General features: G+C 48.1%; 1 protein-coding gene and 1 pseudogene across 1 annotated transcript in view; one reads left to right on the forward strand and one right to left on the reverse strand.

Moving 5' to 3' along the window:
• Coro1c (coronin 1C) overlaps positions 1-4,421 on the reverse strand; it is a 65,146-nt gene extending 60,725 nt beyond the window's left edge. Inside the window, exon 1 of the mRNA XM_031337457.1 lies at positions 4,295-4,421. The gene's annotated coding sequence lies outside the window, so the exon portion shown is untranslated. The remainder of the gene's footprint in view (positions 1-4,294) is intronic.
• A 3,669-nt stretch (positions 4,422-8,090) lies between these two features.
• On the forward strand, positions 8,091-8,584 carry LOC116104624 (annotated as a pseudogene).
• Positions 8,585-9,664: the final 1,080 nt, after the last annotated feature.

Consider the following 9,664-nt stretch of genomic DNA (forward strand, 5'->3'; position numbering starts at 1 on the left):
AAAAAAAAAAAAAAAAGAAAAGAAAAGAAAAGAACAAACCAAACAGACATAAAAATGTGATTTAAGGTCTAAGTGAGTAATTTCTAGTTTGCAAGAACTGACTACTTGCCGGGTGGTGGTGGCCCACGCCTTTAATCCCAGCACTTGGGAGGCAGAGGCAGGCAGATTTCTGAGTTCGAGGCCAGCCTGGTCTACAGAGTGAGTTCCAGGACACCAAGGGCTACACAGAGAAACCCTGTCTCAAAAAACCAAAAAAAAAAAAAAAAAAAAAAAAAAAAAAAAAAAAAAAAAAAAAAAAAAAAAAGAACTGACTACTTATAAAAATTTAGTTTTGTGCTTCAGTGGGCACTATCACGGAAAACTAACTCACAAGCCGCAAATTGTGTAACAGAAAGGGTGTTTATAAAAATTACTCTTAAAAAGTAAAACAGTCTCTATTTTACAGAAGACATGCCTGTCTGGGAGTAGGGGTGAGGGAACAAACAAACAAACAAACGCCCAACGCTGCAGCTGTTTTGGAAATCACAATGGCAGTTCCTTCAAAGAGTTAAATACAGGCTTATCAGATAACCAGCAATTCCACTCTTATGAGACAAGAAAATACATTTTCACATACATACTTACAAACGAATGCTCAGAGCTGACTTACTTGTAGTAACTAGCCCAAAAGGCAAACACCCAAACACCCATCGTATGAATGAATACATAGAATACAATGTGTCCATACAATGAAATAGTATTCAAGCATAAATAGATTATTCCACATTCACTACAGAATGTATAAATCTTAAAGTATGTTGATAAAATGAGGAACAAAGACCAACCGAAGGCTGTACACATGTCTGTCTGTCCTACGACAGCAGGTCCACAGAGGTGGTCAGTGGACTAGCACTGAGAAGGAAGAAGGCTGGGGGGAAGCAGTCGTCCACAAGGTGGCTCACCTGGGTGGGAAAATACTCTCAACTGAGTTCAGTGGTCAAATGGCTACACTGCTCTGTGACAATACCACACACACACACACACACACACACACCATGAGTTCTGCACCTTAGGTGAATTACACTGCATGGCATGTGAGTCACAGCTCAATAAAGCCACTATAAAACAAAAAAGAATCCACTGTGCACTGTCAGAGGACTAAGCAAGGTGCTAAAATAGTAGCGAATCTTGCCTGTGAACTTCAGAACCTCAACTAGGGCAACGAAAACCCAAGAGATTCCATTACTAAACATCTAGGTCCTAGGCCGTGCTGAAATATTCATGAAGAATTCCATGTTTTCATACAGAAGGCCATCTCTAGTTTAAAAGACACTGGCAAGTACCAGACGAGTTTTGATAACTCAGAGGTCTGTGACACAGGGAAGCCACTGGATGGAGCACAAACACAGGAGCCTTCAGCACACCAGTCAGTAGGTTGAGTATGAAAGTAGTCCTCACTGTGCCACCCCAGGACAGGTCAGGCACTTCAATTACTGTTTCTAAAGCATCAGCTTGCGACATATCGAAATAGTAAATGTATGTTGTGCCCTCATAAAAACTGAGTCTTCGCTGGGCGGTGGTGGCGCACACCTTTAATCCCAGCGCTTGGGAGGCAGAGGCAGGCAGATTTCTGAGTTCAAGACCAGCCTGGTCTACAGAGTGAGTTCCAGGACAGCCAAGGCTACACAGAGAAACCCTGTCTCAAAAAGAAAAAAAAAAACCAAAAAACCAAAAAACCAAAAACAAACAAACAAACAAACAAAAACCTGAGTCTTCCATATCTGATCTGCACTTGTTCCGCTAAGAAACTAATAACATCATTTCAAACACTCTATCACATAAGCATTAGAGCGACTCCCCACACAACTGGAGTGGATCCCAGAAATGATATTTAAAAATGGCATTTAGCAATCCTGAATCTAATCCTAATTTATACATAGACTACATAGACATAAATACCGATTAGCATGATCTGGTTGAAGCAACCAAAAAAAAAAAAAAACATGAAAACTCTAATGCTTCTGCAGTGACATTTCTCCAGGATATTTATGTTAAATAAATTCCTGACACTGAGAGACTAGAAAGATGAGACTAAGATTAAGTTAAACGCACTTGCTGCAGGCTTAGCAGGTAAGAGCACCAACTGCTCTTCCAAAGGTCCTGAGTTCAAATCCCAGCAACCACATGGTGGCTCACAACCATCTAATGAGATCTGACGCCCCCTTCTGGTGAGTCTGAAGACAGCTACAGTGTAATAATAAATCTTAAAAGGAAAAGAAAAGGAAAGAAAAGTACTTCCTTTACCTCCAGAAAACCCAGGCTGAGCTCTCCACCTGCGCAGGTGGCTCACAACCCTCTGCTACTCCAGCTCCAGGGAATCCCATGTCTCTGGCCAGCAAGGGTGCACATATATGCACATAATCACCACCAACACACATACACACACCTTAATAATTAAAAAAAAAAAAACCTTTTAAATTCATCAGGCTTTAATGTAGTGTCCACAAGTAAAACACACACACACATACAGAGAGAAAGCATGTTCCAATTCCTTAAAATGGTATGTGTCCGTTTGTGTGACTGTCAACTACCAAAATACAGGGCACTTCTAGAGCTATGATATAAGGCATTCTGCTTTACCACATTTTTTTTCTACTTATATATGTGTTTTAGTTCTAGTTACTATTGCTGTGATGAGACACCATGACCAAAGCAGCTTGGGGAGGAAAGAGTTAATTCAGCTTACACTTCCACATCATAGTTTATCATCAAAGGAAGTCAGGACAGGAACTCACACAGGGTAGGGACCTGGAGGCAGGAGCTGAAGCAGAGGCCATGGACGGGTGCTGCTTACTGGCTTGCTCTCCGTGGCTTGCTCAGCCTGTTTTCTTATAGTACCCAGTACTACCAGCCCAGAGGTGGCCTCACCCACAATAGGCTGGGCCCTCCCCCATGAATCACTAGTTAAGAAAATACCCTACAGGCTTTCCTACAACCCCATCTTATAAGGCACATTTCTCAATTGAGGCTTCCTCCCCTGTGATGACTCCAGCTTGTGTCAAGCCGACAGAAAACTAGCCAGTACAATATGTAACCTCCTAGATTCGATGTTTAATGTTAGGCTGTCTATCCAAACATCACTGAGTGTGAAACACACTTCCAAGTCTCCCTAGATCAGTGTTCTCTAACATATCCATATGAACTACAATTTGCCTTCACAACTGAGCAGGAAGCAACTGCTTGTCCTTAATCATGTTCTTCCCTCTGCTAGCAGGCCCTGGTGTCAGGATTCTGCCAGACAAGGACAATGAGACGCATTATTATATAGGGTGACTAAGAGCCTCGAAAGTACTGTTTTAGAATATAATCCCGGTAGGGAAGGCCACGGGATGGGAGTACAACACTTTGTGCCAACCATTCCCCAAACTAAACATATGTGGCCCTGTGTATAAGCACGCTCTGCGGTCAATTCTTTTAAAATGCTTACAGGAAGCAATCCTGGAAGAGATGAACAACTTGCAATTTGCTTCTCACTCTGAATTCCACGGCCGAAATGTGTAGAGCAAGCCGTTCTGACACCACAAAACAAGGGCAGCCTACATGAAGGCCAAATATAGGATGTGATTCTAAACCACGACGGAGAGAAAGCCTGCATTTCCTTTTCCAGCCTGCAAAAACCCTTTGAACACTCCCAAAAAAGGACGTCGGGACCGGCACCTCCCTCCGGGAGGAAGCCCCTTTCTTCTCGACAAGCCCTGCAGCCGGCCACTTCCCCCAGCGCATTCACAGCACTGGAGATAGGGCTGCTGTGCGTACGCCCGCCGGGGGACCGGCGGCAGAGCTGAGCTGGGCGTCCCCACCCTCCACCTCTGATGTCATCCTAGCCATCTCGGCGCGGCTGAGCCCCACCTGCCCCGCGGGTCACTAGGTTCCACACCCGGACAGGGTTCCTCCTCCAGGCCACGCCGCTGCAGCCCGCCCCCGCCCCGGGTCTTCAGGGTCCAGGAGGCCATGCACCCGGAGCAAGGCGGAGCCCCGCCCGGACGCGCCCCGCACACCCGGCCCCGCGCACCCAGCCCCACGTGAGCGTTTTGCCCGCGGCCTCCCCGCAGCACGCAGACACCGCCTCACGGGTGCCGGGCCCACGGCTGCCCGCAGACGGCCATTCCCCGGCCGCAGCACCCGGGCACGCGCGTGCGCCCCGCACATTCGGCGCCGCGGGCTCCTGTCAGCCCGGAGCTTCACACGCGAGGACCGGAGGCCCGCCCGCCCCGGCTAGCTCCGGAGCTGCCCCTCCTGAGCGCGCGCCGCTTACCAGAGCCCGGGTGCCTGAGGCGCCGCCAAAGTCCCAGCTGCAAAGCCCCGCGAAGCTTCCAAACGCTGCCGCCTCCCGCCTGGCACTGAGCGCCGCGCGGGGGAGGGGCGCGGCCGCCGCTGCCCAAGCCTCCTTGCGCAGGCCCCGCCCCCGCGCCGTGCCGCGCCCAACCAGCGCAACCGAACCGCGCTTCGCCACGCCCACTTCCGGAAGGTCCGGGTTAGATGCCCGGCTCTCCTTAGAGCGACCCCTCTGGTGGCACGGGATGCAAGGAGGCTCGGAGCACACGCCCGCTTTCCGGGGCACTTGAATGGCCGGGTGGCCACGCCCACGGGCTCCTTCCAGCCCCACCCAGTTCTTTAGAACCAGAGCTGGCATTCTTAAGCTCCACCCACAGCCCTGCGGAGCCTCCCTATGAGTTTGGTCGTTTGAGCGCAGCTAACTGCCCACCGACTCCGTGAGCCGGGGCCGGACCCCACCAAAGCTAGCTTTCCCCAGTTCAGCGCCGCAAATCCCAGCTCGGATTTCCTGAAGCCCGGGGGAACCTATTATCATCCTATTTGCTGTATCTCAAGCCACGCCCACGGTCCTGAGACTACTGAAACCGTAAGCCCCAAGTTCTTAGAAGCCCTGCCTCCGTCAGGTCTGGTTCACCCCTCTCACCCACGCTCGCTCTGTCCCACAACCAGCCAGGGCAGGGTGGCAACACACCTGGACCACACCTACCAGAGAGAGAGCCAAAGACTCCTTTCCTCTGGTGAAGCAATGAAGATTGCCTGGCTGAAGTCCCTCCATATGAGCATGTGGATATGTGTCTCAGCCCTATTACTCTCAAATGAACTGACCCAGGGGTCATTTCACTCATCTCTGGATTTCAGTTTCCTAATCTTGAGTGTAAGGCTATCCCATTACTAGCCAAAGTCCCTTCAGAAATATCAAGCTTTGAAATACCAAGAACTAAGGAAACTGGGTCCAGGGAACTGGGCCAGCTGAGGGGTTAGGCCATTTATTTCCCAAAGCAGGGCATCTTTACAATTCGCAGGGAGACGAATTTTCACTTTGTTTTAGCCTCAGAAATCCCCAGGAATCTGTGGTCGGCGTTCAGTGGTAGGGCCCCTGAATTCCTGTTGCAGGAATTAGGTTAAACTGTCACCCCAAAATAGAAGGCATGCCAGGCAGTGGTGGTGCTTGCCTTTAGTCCCAGCACTGAGGAGGCTGAGGCAGGTGAATCTCCGTCTGTAGTTCCAGGCCAGCCTGATCTACATACTGAGTTCCAGGACATCCAGGGATATGTAAAGAAACTCCATCTCAAAAAAATAAAATAAATAAAATAAAATAAATTAGGCAATGTATGTGTGTATAAATTATGAGTTGTGTAAATCAAGGTCTACCAGAACCAAACAGCTTGCTCAGCAAGATTTTTATTTATTTATTTTTGGTTTTTCAAGTCAGGGTTTCTCTGTATAGCCCTGGCTGTCCTGGAACTTACTCTATAGTCCAGGCTGACCTCAAACTCAGAAATCCACCTGTCTCTGCCTCCCAAGTGCTGGGATTAAAGGCGTGCATGGTGCATTCCTGTGGTGCCAGGAACCAAGAGTCTGCTGTAAAAGCTGGAAGTGCCCTTGATTGCAGAGCATCTCTCCAGCAGGAGCCTAGTTTCTCTATCTGTGACTATGATAGCAGCCCCTCCCTGGCAGGCCTAGTTTCTGGCTTTACACACACACACACACACACACACACACACACACACACACACAGCACCTATTGCTGTCAAGGCAGTGACTCAACCATATGGAGAGTGGGTTGTGTTTTGCCTGTAAACAGCCTATGCTAACTGGAGGGACTTAGTACTTCATACTAGCAAGATTTGCCACTCCGCTTAAGTGGGATAGAGGCGGTAAAGCTCCTGTTGCAGTCACCGGCATATGGTGATGTGGAAAAACCAGTTGCTTTTGTTATGATCCTTATACTTAATTAAACAAGGGCATAGACTGTGGGGGTTGTGTGTGTCGGGGAGAATGAAGAGCGCAGACTGCCTGAGAGAGAACTGAGAGAAACATAGAACACGGACCACGCCTTGGGAAACAGAAGCCATCCAGCCGAATACTGCAGGCACCAAACGCCTGATGCTGCAGAATTGTCAGAAATTCTTGCAGCAACCCAGTGGCCATTGAAAAACTTCCCAAAATCCAGCTATAAAGGTGAAGACATGGAGAATTAGATACATTAACTTGCCTAATGATACCCAGCATGGAGCAGGTGGAATCCTCGTCCGTCCGTCTAACGGCACAGCCTGTTCTCTTAGCTGGTTAGTGATTACCTGGACTGACTGCCTCAGGGGCAGCAGACGAAAGAGGAAAACCATGGACTTTGGATTTCTGACAGGTTCATTTAATTCAGATTGAACTTAAGACATTGTGTTATGGATATTAGACAAATCAGTTCCCCCCATCTTATTGGTGCATGTGTGTGTGTGTGTTTGTATGTGTGTGTGGTGTACATGCACCTATGTGTGAAGTGGGTGTGTGCATGCCAAAGTCAAATGAGGACATCAGGTGCCCTGCTTTGTCAATTTCCACCTTACTCTCTTGAGACCAGAGTATCTCACTGAACCTGGAGCTGGGCTGGTACCCTTCAAAGAAGCCCCAGTAGTCCTCTCTTACACCTCCCACAGAGCTGGCGGTAGGAGGGTGGGAAGGGAGGAAACCGCAGCTGTGTCCAGCATTTAACATAGGTACTAGGTATTTGAACTCAGGTCAAGCGCTCTTACCTGCTGAGTCCCATTTCCCCACTTTTTCTCCTCTCTCTGTAAAAGTGCAAATGCTTCAGGAAGTGATTTGGAGGAAGTAAGAGTTTGGGGTTTTGTTTGTTTGTGACCCTGAGGCTCTAAACTAGGGCCTCTACCAGTGAGCTCACCCTAACCCTCCCAAGCGCCCCTACTCGTGTGTTAAGCCCAGATATGTCGCACATGGGAAGGCCAGAGGACAATATTGGAAGTCTTTATCACACCCTACCTTAATTTAAAAAAAAAAAAAAATGCTTACCAATTACTACCTCCTGTTGTGTAACAGTTTCCTCCAAGACTGAAACATGTCATTCTTCAGGGAAGCTCCTTAAGCAGAAAGATAAACAACTCAATACTTCTAGGAAGTCCCTGAAACTGACCAGATTCACTTGCCCCTCCCTGCCAGAGTAAGCGATAAAAACCAAGTTTCTTTCAGCCAAGCCCAGCTGCAAAGAAGACTCTGAAACCAGCCCAGCTGCCTGGAAGAGGTTTAGACCAACCCAGGCACCTGGAAAGGACACTCTAACCTGTCGAGATACCTGCAGGCTGTTCGGTGTGCTCCAGGTTCCCAGCTTTGTGAGCTGTCACCCATGCTGGGGTGGGCTTTAGTGATGTAGCTGTCTTTGAGTCCTTTCTGCTCCTGTAAGTAACCCTTCACCCATATTCCTGTACAACCCCAATAAAACTCATTGTTCACCAACTTGAACTTTGGTATTATCTGTATTTTGATCTGTCATGAGTTGCCTATCTATAGGGTGCATAGACATATATGTTGTGTCTCCCCCGGAAAAGTTTTGTCACACAACAACTCAACTGGTTGGCCATCCAGCTCCAGGCCGATCTTCACACCTAGCTCTGGAATTAGAGCTGCATGCTACAAACCGTGATTTCTGCATTGGTGTTAGGGATCCAAGCTCAGTTCTCCACGCTTAAGCACTGTAACCGCTGCGAGAGCTGCTGATCCATCTGTCCCATCCCCCCACCCCACCCCCGCCTCCCAGTCTTTGAACAATGAAATTAGAAGTAAGATATCTGATGACTCCAAATTCCCTCAAGATGACATCAACACAGAGCGGATCTCAAGGACTGGACTTCCTAGCTGCTGTCCATTTCTGCTCCTGGTCCCCCCCCTCCTCCCTCCCTTCCCCTGCAGATCTTTGTGAAGATCCTGTCAGGCAGGTGACACCATTGAGAATGTCAAGGCCAAGATCCAAGACAAGGAAGGCATCACACCTGACCAACAGAGGCTGATAATCGCCAGCAAACAGCTGGAGGATAGCCGCACCCTGTTGTACTACAACATCCAGAAAGAGTCCACCTTGCACAAGGTGCTACACCTGTGCAGTGGCATCATCCAGCTGTCCCTTCCTCAGCTTGCCCAGAAATACATCTGTGACAAGATGATCTGCCACAAGTGCTATACATACCCATACCCCCGTGCAGTCAACTGCTGCAAGAAGTGCGGCCATACCAACAACCTGTGTCCCAAGAAGAAGGTCAAGTAAAGCTGGGACCATACCTGGTCTGTGACCCCAGGACCAAATAAGGTCCCCTTCCATTAACTGGGGAAAAAAAGTCATGTTTTCTCACTGACCGATAGAAGAGCTTGGAGAATATTAAGATTCACCCTATATTGATTAATCTTGATTCTCTTGGCTTTGAGTATTTGTTCTGTAGAACAAGAAAGGTGCTGAGCAAGCGAGTGACTGAACTCCACTCAGGGTGTTTCCTCGTCCTCTTCTCCCCAGTTCTGGGGATTGAACCTCGTGTTACCTGTGTATCCTACTACCACTGAGCTGCCCCTCGGCCCTAGACCGTTTTCTTTTCTTCTCTGTTTTAAAGATTTTTTTTTTAAAGATTTTTTTAAAATTTATTTATTTCATGTATGTGAGTATACTGTCTCTGTCTTCATACACACCAGAAGAGGGCATCATATCCACATTACAGATGGTTGTGAGCCACCATGTGGTTGCTGGGAATTGAACTCAGGACCTCTGGAAGAGCAGTCAGTGTTCTTAACCAATGAGCCATCTCTCTAGCCCCCTTAAAGATTTTTTTTTAAAGATTTATTTTATATAAGTACACTGTCATTGTCCTCAGACATACCCAGAAAGGGCATCGGTCCCATTACAGATGGTTATGAGCCACCATGTGGTTGCTGAGAATTGAACTCAGGACCTCAGTCCATGCTCTTACCCTCCAAGCCACCTCTCCAGCCCTTCTTCTCTGTTTTAGAGCATTATAGAGTAACTTGTCAATGTTAAAACTAAGACAAACAAATCACCCGGAGCCTTCAGCCATTTTCTGGCAAAACAGTAAAACAGCATCCGGAGTCTGTGACTGACATTGACACAGTCAAGATAGAAACTACACCTATCCCCAGGGGGTCTCTTCTGTCACATTGAGCTATACCTCCATCCTGCATCCTATTCCTTCACTGCTGGCCAGCACTCACTGGAATTTCTGAAATTTTGGCTTTCTAAACACTATCATAGAAATGAAATCATAACGCTGGACGGTGATGGCTCACGCCTTTAATCCCAGCACTTGGGAGGCAGAGGCAGGTGGATTTCTGAGTTCGAGGC

This window comes from Mastomys coucha, unplaced genomic scaffold (assembly GCF_008632895.1).
Source record: "Mastomys coucha isolate ucsf_1 unplaced genomic scaffold, UCSF_Mcou_1 pScaffold22, whole genome shotgun sequence".
Lineage (NCBI taxonomy): Eukaryota > Metazoa > Chordata > Mammalia > Rodentia > Muridae > Mastomys > Mastomys coucha.